This window comes from Lucilia cuprina, chromosome 6 (assembly GCF_022045245.1).
Source record: "Lucilia cuprina isolate Lc7/37 chromosome 6, ASM2204524v1, whole genome shotgun sequence".
NCBI classification, from domain to species: domain Eukaryota; kingdom Metazoa; phylum Arthropoda; class Insecta; order Diptera; family Calliphoridae; genus Lucilia; species Lucilia cuprina.
This window is the reverse complement of record NC_060954.1, coordinates 28,432,797-28,447,110: the sequence shown is the minus strand read 5'-3', so window position 1 is coordinate 28,447,110 and position 14,314 is coordinate 28,432,797. Positions and strand designations below refer to the sequence as shown.

At 29.7% G+C, this 14,314-nt stretch overlaps 1 protein-coding gene and 1 long non-coding RNA gene across 7 annotated transcripts in view; one reads left to right on the top strand and one right to left on the bottom strand.

Moving 5' to 3' along the window:
- The window catches only part of LOC111688226 (maternal effect protein staufen), a 261,139-nt gene that overhangs the window by 137,394 nt on the left and 109,431 nt on the right, over window positions 1-14,314 (top strand). The window lies entirely within an intron of this gene.
- LOC124420944 lies at window positions 4,682-8,591 on the bottom strand. Its single transcript, XR_006941447.1, has 4 exons — window positions 6,893-8,591; window positions 6,720-6,813; window positions 5,691-6,641; window positions 4,682-5,046 (listed from the first exon to the last, which is right to left on the bottom strand). It is a non-coding gene; the product is annotated as an uncharacterized LOC124420944 (long non-coding RNA).

Sequence of the window (14,314 nt, the reverse complement as noted above, 5' to 3'; positions counted from 1 at the left end):
CCTTCCCCCCATATAAGGCCCCCTTCAGAAAACGACTTTAATGTTAATTATGGGCGTAAAAATACGAATATAGCGAAGAAATTTGACATAAGTATGTATCTTAGGAACCAAAACCTTTCCAGCAAATTTTATGTGGATCGGTCTATAATTGACCCTACTCCCCCATATAAGGTACCCTCCATAAAACTACTTTAACGCTCATTACTGCCTTAAAAATACGAGTATAGCGATGAAATTTCACAGAAGTAAGTTTTTCACAAGCCAAAATCTCTTTACCAAATTTTATGTGGAACAGGCCTTAATTGACCCTAACCCTAACATAAGGTCCCTATCAGAAAATACTTTAAGACCCAATACTGGCTTAAAAATACGAGTATAGTAATAAAATTCGACTCAATTAAGTTTCTTGCCAGTCAAAAACTCTTAACCTAATTTTATGTGGATCGAGCCTTAATTGACCTACCCCCATATAATGTCCCCATCAAAAACACGAGTAAAGCAATAAAAAACAAGTAAAGCGATGAAATTCGATATTAACCTGACCTGTAGGAACTAAGATCGTTCTACAAAATTTTACGGAGAACGGTCTATAATTGACGCTACCCCCATATAAGGCCCCTTCAGGAAATGAGTTTAAAGCTCAGTACTGGCTTAAAAATACTAGTAGATTTATGAAATTCAACATAAACTAGTTTCATGTAAGCTAATATCTCTATCTCTTTTATAGGAACCGAAATCACTCTATCAATTTTTATGAGGATCAGTCCCCCATATAAATTCCGCCCCAGAAATGACGCGAAAAATACGAATACCGCAATGCAACTCGACATAAAACAATTTTGATTTAAAATCTCACTACCATATTTTATGACTTTAATGCTCCTTAGTGGCTTCAAAATACAAGTAGATCGATGAAATTTTAAACAAATAAGGAACTGAAATCTTCCAACAGACTTTAATGAGAATTGGTCCATATATGTATGTATAAATACCCCTACTCGCTATAAAAATTAGCACTGTCAATAGTAAAACCCCCATTAATGGACCTCTTTCAAATGTTACCCTCATTAATATCGATATATAATAATAAAATATTCAAAATATCAAAGTTCATTTATATAACAGTGATTTGATGGTGGGTATAAAAGATTCGACATAGCCGAATATAACACTCTTACTTGTTAGTATTTAATTTTTACATATTTATATGCAAGTATGTATGTGACAGATAGATTGAACCGAATAAATTTAAGTTTAGATAATTAAATTGCAAAGAATGCAATGAATTCATATAATTGTAATATTTTTAAATAATAATACATATCGTCCCTGTTTTGTATATTAGTACTATGTGGAATTTTTCTATTTTTTTATTATTGCAATTTGTACCTCTACTGGTTGTACTTATGTGCACAAAAGCATTTATCGATATCTTTATTGGTTTAGGAGTTAGCACAAAGTTCTATGTGTTTCAAATTATATTGATTTAAATCATAAACGCACCAGAATATTTTTTTTATACCAGTTAATATTGGATCCCCACTCACCTTTTGGTGCATTGATCAACTAAAAATCACTTTTTGGGGCGAAAAAATCTTGTCCGTCCTTCCGTTAATATTTTTATAGAAACTTCTTAGTTAAAGCAATTGTGGTACATATGTAAAAAACGAAATAGGCTTTAATTACAATTCCGATTTTTATGAAATTTGGTGGGAGTGAATTAAGTCCACAAAATTAAATTCCAAATTGAAAGTAAAATTGCAACTTCTAGACTAATGCAAACTTTTGAATAAACAGATGCTGTGATAATAAGTCAGAATTCTGAGATATACACACACACACACATATATATATATATTATATATATATATTTATATATATATATATATATATATATATATATATATATATATATATATATATATTATATATATATATATATATTATATATATATATATATATATATATATATATATTATATATATATATATATATATATATCATTGGGCCAGAGACTTTTAGTTAATTTCGAAAGAAATCTTCAAATCTGTGCATAAAATGGTGAAAAAAATTCAATATAAAAACTGTTTCCCAAAAAGTTCAATGTGGATTTTTTTGAGTTGCGTTTGTTAAAATCCACATAGTACTAATAAATAAAACAAGGACGATATGTATATTAGAGATATAACTATTGACATTTGTTGTATATATGAAAGTTGGCATAGCATAGTCGAATAGACCTTAACAAAATGTGAGAAACTACGTCATTATATTTTCGCGGTTGTTAAAAAAGTTCACGCACCAAATGTCTGTCCATGTGTGTTTTAAAATTCATTTCTTAAAGCCAGTAAAATAGGTATAGAAGAATCGGAGATTATCAACAAATTATATTATATGGAATTTTTTATTAAAGAATGTCAAATAGTATATTTGCGTAAAAATCAAAAGCTCCAGAGATATAGGCAGTGATGAGTCGCGATATGACAAACGTATATGACAACCCCTGCATTTTTTGGTGTATGACTGTGAAATTATTTACACAAAACCAAAATTAACATTTTCTTAGTATTTTTTATTTCCAGTTTTTTTTTGTCCAGCTTTTTGCGAATCGAAATGTGGCAACCCTATCTGGATCCCTATAGATAGCAGAGTCCATTTAGCCATATCTGTCTGTCCATCTGTCTGTGTGTATGTTGAAATCAGTTTTCAGAAAATATCCCATATATCTGCTAGATCGGAATTTTCAATAATTCTATCGGAAATACGATCGAATAGAACGCTATTTAAAATTAGCAAAATGGGTCCATAAATAACGGAGATATGGGCAAAAATCTGAGATAACCTTTGAAAATTTTATCAAAAATTTTGATTTTTTATTCATGCTCAAACAGAAATTGGAAAAGCACAAAATACATAACCATACGGTAAATTTTGTTGTTGTACGCATGTTTATAAAAACAAAGCAGAACAAGTGCAGCAGTGCAAAAGTAGCAGAGTGAAAGCACCACTAGTGTGTAGTTATTGGCCAAGATATATTTAATTAAAAGGTAGTGTTATCAAAACAGCTGATCGTTTTTTGCTACCACGTTCATTTTTCACCGTGTTGTATTATTAATGTCAAATTTTGTTTACATTTTGTATATCTCAAACTTTGTTTTCATCTTGTTAATGTCAAACTGATTTCATTTTGTATATATGAAATTTGTGATTAAAGAAATGTGAAATTGTCAGCCAATTCGCCTTCAAGTGCAGGCACTATGTCAAACTACATATGAAAAAAATTTAACCAATTCGCATGGTATTCTGAATTCGGCGACGACACTACCTTATAATTAATATATCTTGGTTATTGGCTAGAAGTATTAAATCTGGGATGGCAAAATTGGTACAATGGTACTTTTTTTGATACTATTTGATGTTGAAAAGTACCGTGATACTCACGAGTCGTATTTGATACTTTCACACAATCTTAATATCCGATTATATTTTAACAATTAGTAAATCTGTCTGTTAAGATAATTTTTATGAGAACTTTAGTTTTTATTAACTAGACTGTAAGATCAATTATGTTTAAAATACACTATGGTGAAGGGTATATAAGATTCGGCACAGCCGAATATAGCACTCTTACTTGTTTTTATTTTAACTCCTTTTTTATTAGGTTTAAAATTAAATTTATGCAATAAATGTTTATAATATTTATAAAAAACACGATTGAAATAACTTTATTTGTCAAATCTGAACGTAAAATAATTAAACAAATTGATTTGTAGGCAAATAAATATTTTCTTATTGTTTCATCAATATGAACACCAAAAGTCAAATAATTGTCATCAATAAATAATTATTTGTTTTTACAAACCAAATAGAACAGCGTCAAATAAAAGCTGTTCTTTGTTTATTTTTTTATAAAGCGTGTTGTGACCTCATACGAAAATGTATATATGTGCATCAAAATGATAGTGTGTTTGTTTGTATGTTTGAACGTTATAGACAATGAATAAATAAGAAATGAAACTGTTGTCAAAAGTACCTAAGTCTACTGTCATCCGGTACCTAACTCTAAAAATGTATTAGTAGAATTCTCAAGTCAACATAGTTGTAACAAATAGTATTGAAAAATTAAAAAAATATTACATTTCAATTTATACTTTGAAAGGTTTCTTAAGATATTTTGCACATATTTTATCTATAAACATTTTATAAACACGTCTATTTGTCTTTTAATCTATAATATTGAAAAAAGTAATTATTTATTTGAAATATCTTTTTCGTTTACCATACGAAAATTTACAACATTGTTTTTTTAGTTTTAATTTCAAACAACAAAAATTCAATGTCAAAAAACAAAAAATATATTTTTTTTGTTTGTAAAAAGTATATTATTTTCTGGCTATTAAATGTGTTTAAATTGTGCAAAAAAATTATAAAATATAATGTTAAGTGATGAAAAATATTTCAAAGTGATATTATCCTCAAATTTTCGCGAAAAAGTTTTGAAGTTTTGAGAGAGAATAAAATGTTTACATATGTGTTTACATATGTATTTACAAAGCACTCGTCTGTGAGAAGAGCGTAATGTTATGGTTGTAAAAAATGACAGCGTTTCACTTCTTGTTTATTCTTTGGTTATAGACTAACCCATTTTCTTGAAATTTTCACAGCGTATCCTGTATGCCACTTTAGTATCAATATGATTATTTAGGATATAAATAAAATACAAACATTAGTTTATCTTGGAAACTATTACAGTTAGAATCTTAAAATAACGTTGGGCCAGCGTTCGCCACCTCAGACGCAGATTTTGAGAAAGCCTAGAGCTTTCTCCCTTTTACCATTTGGCGTCATCGAACGCAGTAAAGGAGTCATCCTCAGACATACCTGAGAGAGCGTTTGTATCCCGCCAAACTTTTGCGTTCGTCCTGTTCCGTGTCCTGTCTTTTGTTTGTCTGTTTATAGTCTCCCTCATGTGCCTCTGGATTTTGTCCGGTTTCCTCCGTGTTTCGCGGTTCAGATTACACCATGCACACGTCCTCCTCATCAATCTCATTAGTTAAAAAGTTAAAAAATTTACAAAAACAAAATACATTACTTTCTAATTTTGATCAAAATTTTGTTTAACCCTCTGGGACTAACGTGGTAGTCTGACAGACACCAAAAAATTAGAAAAATTTGATTTTTCAATTTGTACCTTGTCAATAAACACTTTTAACATGTATTGTTGTGTCGAAGATAAAAAAATTATAATACATGAATAGTTTAAGTAGGTTTTAAAAAGAGATCTTACAAAATATAAGCTTTCAAAAAATGGTGTCTAGCAGACACCATGTCAGTGAAATAGTTATAAAATATCCACTTCCCAGAGGGTTAATATGTTAGTGTGTTTGAAAATATCAAAAAGAAACTAAAAAATAGAAACTAAAATAAGTAGAACACTTTTTTAAACACTAACAAGCTAATTTAATGTAGAATCATTGCTCTTAAAAGAAGAAAAAGTGTTTGGGAAATTTTGATTTTGTATTAAATTCTGTTAATTTAAAACTTAATGTATAAAAAACATAAGTTTAATATAGAATAAACATAAGTGAAATAAAACAATTTTTAAATTTTTCATAATGTAAAAGAAGAAGCAAAAAAATGTATTATAAAGTCGCTTTAATAACATAAAAGAGTGTAAAATTAGGTGTACCTCTTCGAGCAACGAAATTTAGAATTATGAATTCAACTGTCGGCTGTCATATCATACGCCACTTCAACTTGAATTATGGTAAGTTAAAAGTATTCCCCAACGTTTCTTTTGGTGTCGGCCAACTTTTACATATAATGATGGTGATAGCCGAGCTTTAAGTAGCTGTGACATTTCAGGAACCACAGGCGACGCATTTAAATTCTTACAGAACTGACAATTTTTACGTATTTCTTTTAATGTAACTCTTAATATTGGATTATTAAAGTACTGTAGCAATTCATTGATGCAAGTGTCATGATTGTTATGGTGAAACTTTTCATGAAAATGTTGAATCGACAACTCTGTGCAATAGGCTTGGCAAAATTATTGGGCAATTCATTGAGGCAAATGGCATGATTGATATGGTGAAACTTTTCATGAAAATTTTTAATCGACAACTCTGTGGAAAAGGCTTGGCAAAATTATTGAGTGTTTTTCATTTTCATGTATAACAGGAGCTAAACCAATTCGAATTTCCAAATTATATGATATATGGGGAGCATTTGAATAAGGCACTTGAATTCTAATTTTTCACTCTTGTTTGATAAGACAACAAATTCATCTTCTTAAGAATCGTGCTGTGTAGTGCGATAAATTAATTTTTCTGTCATGAAATGCTCCTTAGAAAGTTCTGGGAAAATTTACGGTTGATTTATTACTCTGTACTATTTTATCTTCAATTTATGTATAAATGTATAAAATTTTACCACAGTTCGAAATAATTTCCTCCATTAAGATATTCTATGAAAACCGACTAAGGTAGAATCAATTTTTTCTTGATGGACCGTAACAGGATTAATTCTGAGTTCTTCTGAAACATTGGAAATTTTTGAATTCCCGCTAGACAGTATAAGTTAATTCGCTAGCATCAATCAGGCTGGGTTGAACACCATCGAGGAATTTTGACATTTCCTATATTAAGTAGAAGATTAAACCAAATTGTTAATTTCCTAAAGACTTCATGTGTCCATCCTTCAGTATTTCCCAAACCTCTTGAAGTAATACTTTTAGATAAACTACATATGCCGACAGGAATCCAAAGTGGTCAAAAATAAACATCAATGTTCTTATCGGTAGCGTTAACCTAGATAAAATATCTTTATTAACTCGATTCAGTTTCAAAGAATATGAGAAATTGTCATCCGCAGTAGAAAACCACATACCTAACACGTTTTTCCTAGTCATTTCCTTTCAATTGCATGGATTTTAAGGAAATTCCTTTTATTTTTGCTGCCGCATCCAATCGAACTTCTCCTGGCTTGTTTTGGTTTATAACAATAAATATGGGAAGGAACCAAGTTACGCCATCTGATTTCTGTACTTCATCCTCTGACAATTTTCGAGCATATACTTTTTCCACCAATATGTTCAGGATCGTTCGGAAAACTCTGTGGTACTACCATTATGTCTTCCTTTCAAAGCAATCCGGTTTAAGTCTCTCTCCAACACTTTAAGTAGTTAAATAGAACCCTTCAACTGAACAACGATAATATAGGTTCCCGGACCTAATCCAGATCTAGATTTATATATCTCACTCAGAAAAAAAATAGTAAATATAATCAGTTGTAAAAGATTCCCGGACCTAATCCAGATCTAGATCTTTTATGTTTTTATTCATTATTTACAATTTTATTTACAAATTTTAAAAATAAGTAAAATAACATAACTTATTTTGTTTAATTTTTAGATTATATTATTTTATTCAAAAATTTGGGTTCAGAACTTCACTTGTTTCCATTGATGATATCAGATTTTTGGTTAAATATTAATGCGATGGGTCCACGTTTTGAGTTAGTAGTGGCAGGGTTTGTTTCTCTTTTTAATAAGTAATTGCCTTTAGGTCAAACATTCTGAACGACAATTTTTGTCAATATGGCGACATGAAATAACTCCCAATGAAATAACACCCAATTAGGAAAATAAAGTAAATAACAATAAAATATAAAAATCAAAATTGGGCGTTATTTATTTTTTTGGCTTTATTTCATTTCAAAATTGGCAGTTATTTCATTATGAAATAAGTCCCAAATTAAAAACAGAGAAATTGGGATTTATTTCATAAAAAAATCTTTTTGGGCTTTATTTCATTTTAATAAAATTAAATTTTAAAAGTATTTTAGAGTTTTTAAATTTTAGTTTACAGTTTAAACCGTTAGGTCGGTCTTCAAATAGTCTTAAAACATCTTAGTATCATCAATATTTGACTTCAATTATTATTTTGAGTGCATTAAAAGAAGCAAGATCGAAAATTATGGAATTCGAAATTATCAGTGGTCGCCGCAGGAATAGCAAATTAATCTATTCTATTAGAAGAACAATTATATTTTAAAAATCTGTATTTGTTATAATAAAAAGTGCAGATCGCGAATTTATTTATTATCGCGGCGATTTCTGTTACAAAACATTTTCTCCTGCGGCGCTTTTCAATCCTTCCTCATTACAGAACATCTTCCGCTTTTGATTATAAGCTTTTTCTTAAAATGAATTGTTACGTATTAATGATAATAAAACCCTATTTTTAAGGTATTCACGTTTGCATTTGTTGTAATGAATAAAAAATCTTCAAAAGGATACATTCATTTATTTAAATATATAAATGAATAAATTTTAAATACAAATGGAGCTGTATTCATAGTGGTCTCCGTAAAGGTATTAAAACTGTTTTTTAAGATTCCAAAATATATGGATGCTGATTCCATTATTGTCAAGCTTTGCGAAGGCAATTTACAATAAAATATAAGGACTTGGCAACATTTATAAGACAAAATAAAAAAGCATCCACAGAATATCATAGGTTTTATGCATACCTTTATTATCACCTATTTACATTACTACTTCCTTCCAACAAATAAAAGATGACACCGAAAAACTTGATCATCAATTTAAATTTACACCCTTCTTTAATTATTTTGAAAGTCACTGTTTAAAAAGGTAAATAAATTCAATATTTTAACTAGTTAGTTGGCCCAGAAGGAATTTCTGTTTCCGAAAATCCGACAAGAACAACATCAGCCGAAACATAGAAACTTTTTTAAATTTATAAAAACTTTCCAAGGAGAAGAATTTTACAAAAGCCGCGAGTTCGAAGAATTTGCTAATAGTGGTGGTTTATTTGGACAGGTTAAAAGAAAGAAAACAAAAAATTTAAGAAGCAGTTTGATGAATTAAAAAAAAGGAAAAATAACTTCAGCGAACTTTTTCAATAGAATGGTATACCCAAAAAACAAAACATGCTCAGACATGGAACCTGTTAAAGATGTGTTTGAAGAATTACTCTACTTGGAAGTGGAAATTGAAGAAGACGATGTGGAAGATCACATGGAACCACGCAACATAGAAATGAAATTTCACTGAAAAAATTTTTGGCTATTTTGAATTTTGAAGATTAAATTGCACTACTCTAAATTGTGAATATTTATAAACAAAATATAATCAATGGACATAAGAATGATGATTTCTTCACATAGAAAAAACATTTAAAATTAAAATGTACAAAAAAGTATCAAATAAGAATGATCTTATTTACTTTCATTGTTATGCGTTCTTAAAAATATTTTAGGGTGTGTGTTGCTCTTGTTTTTCAAATTGTGATTTTGTTTTTTCAAATTGCGTTTGCAATTTCTGAAACAAAGCGACATCAACATACTTTGTTAAATGCTGCCAAGCAACTAAATAAAATATTTTTTATTTCTGACGCTCTTCTTAAAATATTAGAAATGACTTAATACAGTTTTTAGGTTTAGTTATAGCTAAGTGCTATTTTTGCAGTATAGTTTGTGAATCGACCTATTATTTTTATCAGACAAAAAATTTGCAACTCTTACAGTTTCTGTTGTCAATGTTTAAAAAACCGTTTTTTTCGTTTTGTTTTGTTCCAAATCTTCGTTTATTGATATAAAATCTCACTTTTCTTTAGTTGCAAAAATATTTTACTTAAAATACAAGTTTTACTAATTAGCCATAATTTCGATAAAGATGGCACCAGATAAGTTCGGTAAAGATTTACGCAAACGTATTGTTGATGATTTCAATCAAGGAATTTCTCAAAAAGAATTATCCATTTAGTATAATGTGCATAAATCATCAGTTTCTCGAATTTTATCACGTTAAAAAAAACTAAATCTGTGGAGGTCATCAGCAAAGCGGTCCCACAGTGGTATAGGAAAAAAAGAGGGAAATAATTCGGTAACTTCTAAACGGTTAATCCGATTTTAATGAAATTTGGTATGCACAAAGAGGAGGTGTTGCCGAGTTTAGGTTTGGACCTTATAGGCCAACCAGGGGCCCGGCGGGGGTCCTCAAATTAGGACACCTCGGCTATGTTAAATTTTTAAAACGATCCTATTTCTTCATTTGAGTTCCGATTTAAACTGATTTTATAAAATTTTCAATTTTACATATATCAGTTTTATCCACTTTATTTTTATGTGCAGTTTCAATATATTTCAATAAGAAGTTGACTTTATCTTGAAAAGGAGCTAAAGAGTTAGTACGATCGCCATGGTTAGAAAATTACAAATAAATACAAACAGATATAAACCTGTCTTATATATTAATTACAGGTACTTAAATTAAATTATTTTTTAAAGGGTTATGATCAATGGAAAGGTAATTTTGTCTATTTTTCAAAACTGTATATAATTTTTGAAAATTAAAAATTCGCGGAATACTTTTTTAAAAAAATTAAAAAAGTTTTTTTTTCAGTTTTTGCGAAGATACAAATTTTTCAAATTGCAATAAAAATTTTATTTATAAATATTTTTTGATGAAATTTTACAGTTAGAAAAGATTTTTTACTCAAATTTCAAAATTAAATAAAAATTTCGAATTTTCTTATTAGAAATCCCGAAATTCCCAAAAAAGTTTTAAAAATCCCAAAAATGGGATTTTTTGTTTTTTGCCTATTATATCCATACCAGGGGCGGGGTTATCGAAACCCGTTACAAAATGATTAAGAACATATTGGGTCATATAAAACAGGTCACTATAATTTGATATCGACTATGCGATTTGAGAATTTTTGCTCAAAATTGAATTTTCCATAAAAAATAGGGTTTTTTGGATGGACCTGGTCTCCTCGGTATTAAAAATTTTTAGGTTTTGTTTCATTTATCGTATTTTATGTAAAGTCAGCTTTCCAAAAAGTATAAATTCTATATACATCTTTTTAGAAACTTTTTAGATGACTTAAAAAGAAAAAGATACTTTTTTCTCAAAAAATGGCAGAAAATCGCCTTTTTTTAATTTTTTAAATTAAAATGCCTATAACTTTGGACTCGGTCATGATTTTTACATAATTCACTGCTTGATATATAAACTTGTTGTTAAGCGAAGAAAAAAATGGCGAAAATCGGGAAAATTTGGACCCGCTATTATCAAAAAACTAAAGTAAAGACGGTAAAAATTTTAAAATTTTAATTTTCAAATGCGAATATCTCCTAAACTATAAGAGATAATTTACTGCTACGACGACATTTTTATAGTGCTCGATGAGGAGATTCTATATTTTTTTTTTTTTAAATCGGAACTCAAATGAAGAAATAGGATCGTTTTGAAAATTTAACATAGTAGAGGTGTCCTAATTTGAGGACCCCCCGACGGGCCCCTGGTTGCTCTATAAGGTCCAAATTCAAAACCTAAACTCGACAACACCTCCTCTTTGTGCATACCAAATTAAAATCGGATTAACCGTTTAGAAGTTACCGAATTATTTCCCTCTTTTTTTTCCTATACTTACCACTGTGGGTCGGCCTCGAAAAACTGACAAGAGAACCGATGCGTTAATTGTAAGAGAGAATAAAAAGTTTCCTTTTAAATCGGCTCCAACATTGGTTAAAGAATTAAATATTCCCGTAAGCGATAGAACTGTTTCTCGACGTCTTATTGATGCCGATTTGTTAGCTTATCGGCCAGCTAAGAAGCCTCTCATATAACGGCTAAAATTTGCTCAAGAACATATTAGCTGGACAGTAAACCAATGGAAAAACGTTCTTTTCAGTGACGAATCAAAATTTAACATTATCGCTGGGATAACTCGTGTTAGAAGACCAAAAGGAAAACAAGTACAAAAAGAATTTTGTGTAAAGACCGCCAAACATGGAGGCGGTCATGTCATGACCTGGGGATGTTTTTCTGCTAATGGTTTGGGCCCACTTCATCGAATTCAGGGAATAATGGATAAATGGTCATACAAAAACATCCTTGAGCAGGTTATGTTGCCATATGCTGAGTGGGAAATGCCTTTACGATGGACGTTTAAACAAGACAATGATCCGAAACACACTTCTAAGGTAGTAAAAACTTGGTTTAGGCAAAAAAATATTAATGTAATGGAATGGCCACCTCAATCACCGGATCTGAACCCAATTGAAAATCTCTGGTCAATTGTAAAACAGCGGATTGATCGCAATAACGTTCAAAATGCTGATGAATTTTTCAATCGGATTAAAAATGCGTGGTATGCTATTCCACTGGCTACTATTAATCATTTAATAGAGTCGATGCAACGAAGATGCAAAGCCGTAATAGATAGTAAGGGTTTCGCTACGAAATATTAAGTAAACAACTATTTTATCGTGGAATATTTTTAAGTTGCAATTGTTTTGTCTTACTGAAGAAGTGACTATGTTTGTTTTAAGTTTTAAAAATGTCTATCTATTGAAGAAATTAAAATAATTTTTATTTAATATCGCAGATGATGTTCCTTTTGTTTTATAAGTAATATACAAAATTGTATTTGATTACCCCGTTTGTTTTATTTGAGCTAATTGCAAAATCGCCAAGCTAGTTGCAAATGTTTTGTCCAATTCTGTATTTAATAACTCCCAGTTTTTCACACTGTATTTACCTATAAAATTAATTGTTTTTGAAAAAGTTTGCAAATTGTTTAAAAGATCTGTTATAGTAGTGTAACTATCATTTGTTATCATTTTCTTAAGTCCAAGTAAAATACCTGTTCATATTTATATTAATTTTTGTAAGGTCACCTTAATTTTTTCTAATTTAATTGGTCTAACAGAGAAGTTCACCAATATTACAATATATCTTAATAAAGTACTTATCTTCGACATCTTTCTTTTTATAATTTTTAAACTGTATATATTTTTATTATGAAAACTTTTGTTAGAAATAGCAACAGAATTCCCTTCACTCAATCGTTATTTAAGAACTTATTTATAAATACAACATAAAAAAACTAATAAAGTTGAAGTTAGACACTATAAATGCAAAATTCAAAATTCCTACTTTGTTATATTTTAAATTAAAATTTTGGCCAAAAAAGTGTTAAAATTTCCCTAGATATAATTTCAGGACGTCCAAACATCTTTGGCAATAACAGATAACAAGGTTAGGTTAGGTTATGCAGACTGCTTACTGACATTAGTAAGTCTTTACTTGGGTTCTTTAAGGTCCCTTTGTAATGTCTGTAAAGAGAAGAAGATTAGATCTTCTAATCTTCTTCTCTTTACAGAGAAGAAGATTAGAAGATCTTCTCTTACAGAAGTTTTTTATGATCCAAATATTTGTAACATTTTGTTATGGACGACTTCGACGTGTCACCTCCCATATAAAAAATAGTTAAGAAGATCTATATCTAAAAATGAATGTGTGTTTGTTTGCATGTATGAACTTTATAGACTACTAGCTATACCAAGTGCGCTTTGCTACCCTAAAAAGCAATTGACTTTTTAAGATTCTAGTTCTATTATTTTCCCAGTTATGCGAATTTTTATTTTAATTCATATGAAAGATACCGCTATTTATAGTCCACAATAGGGGCATAGTATCTCCCATTTATTACGCATTCGTAATAATATTATTTCATGTTTAGACTTGATGGTATTGTTTTATCAAACAGTGAAAAAATAATTTGGTTTAAGCACACGCATGTTTTGCAACCACAATTTACCAATTTTTATACCCTTCACTTTCGTGAGAAGGGTATATATAAGTTTGTCATTCCGTTTGTAATTTCTATAATATAATTTTCCGACCCTATAAAGTATATATATTCTTTCAAAAAATGGCAAAAAATCGCCTTTTTTAATTTTTTAAATTAAAATGCCTATAACTTTGGACTCAGTCATGATTTTTACATAATTCTTTCACTGCTTGATATATAAACTTGTTGTTAAGCGAATAAAAAAAGAAATGGCGAAAATCGGGAAATTTTGGACCCGCTATTATCAAAAAACTAAAGTAAGAACGGTAAAAATTTAAAATTTTAATTTTCAAATGCGAATATCTCCTAAACTATAAGAGATAATTTACTGCTATGACGACATTTTTTATAGTGCTCGATGAGGAGATTCTATATACGAATTTTTTTTAAATCGGAACTCAAATGAAGAAATAGGATCGTTTTAAAAATTTAACATAGCCGAGGTGTCCTAATTTGAGGACCCCCGCCGGGCCCCTGGTTGGCCTATAAGGTCCAAACCTAAACTCGGCAACACCTCCTCTTTGTGCATACCAAATTTCATTAAAATCGGATTAACCGTTTAGAAGTTACCGAATTATTTCCCTCTTTTTTTCCTATACCACTGTGGGACCGCTTTGCTGTTGACCTCCACAGATTTAGTTTT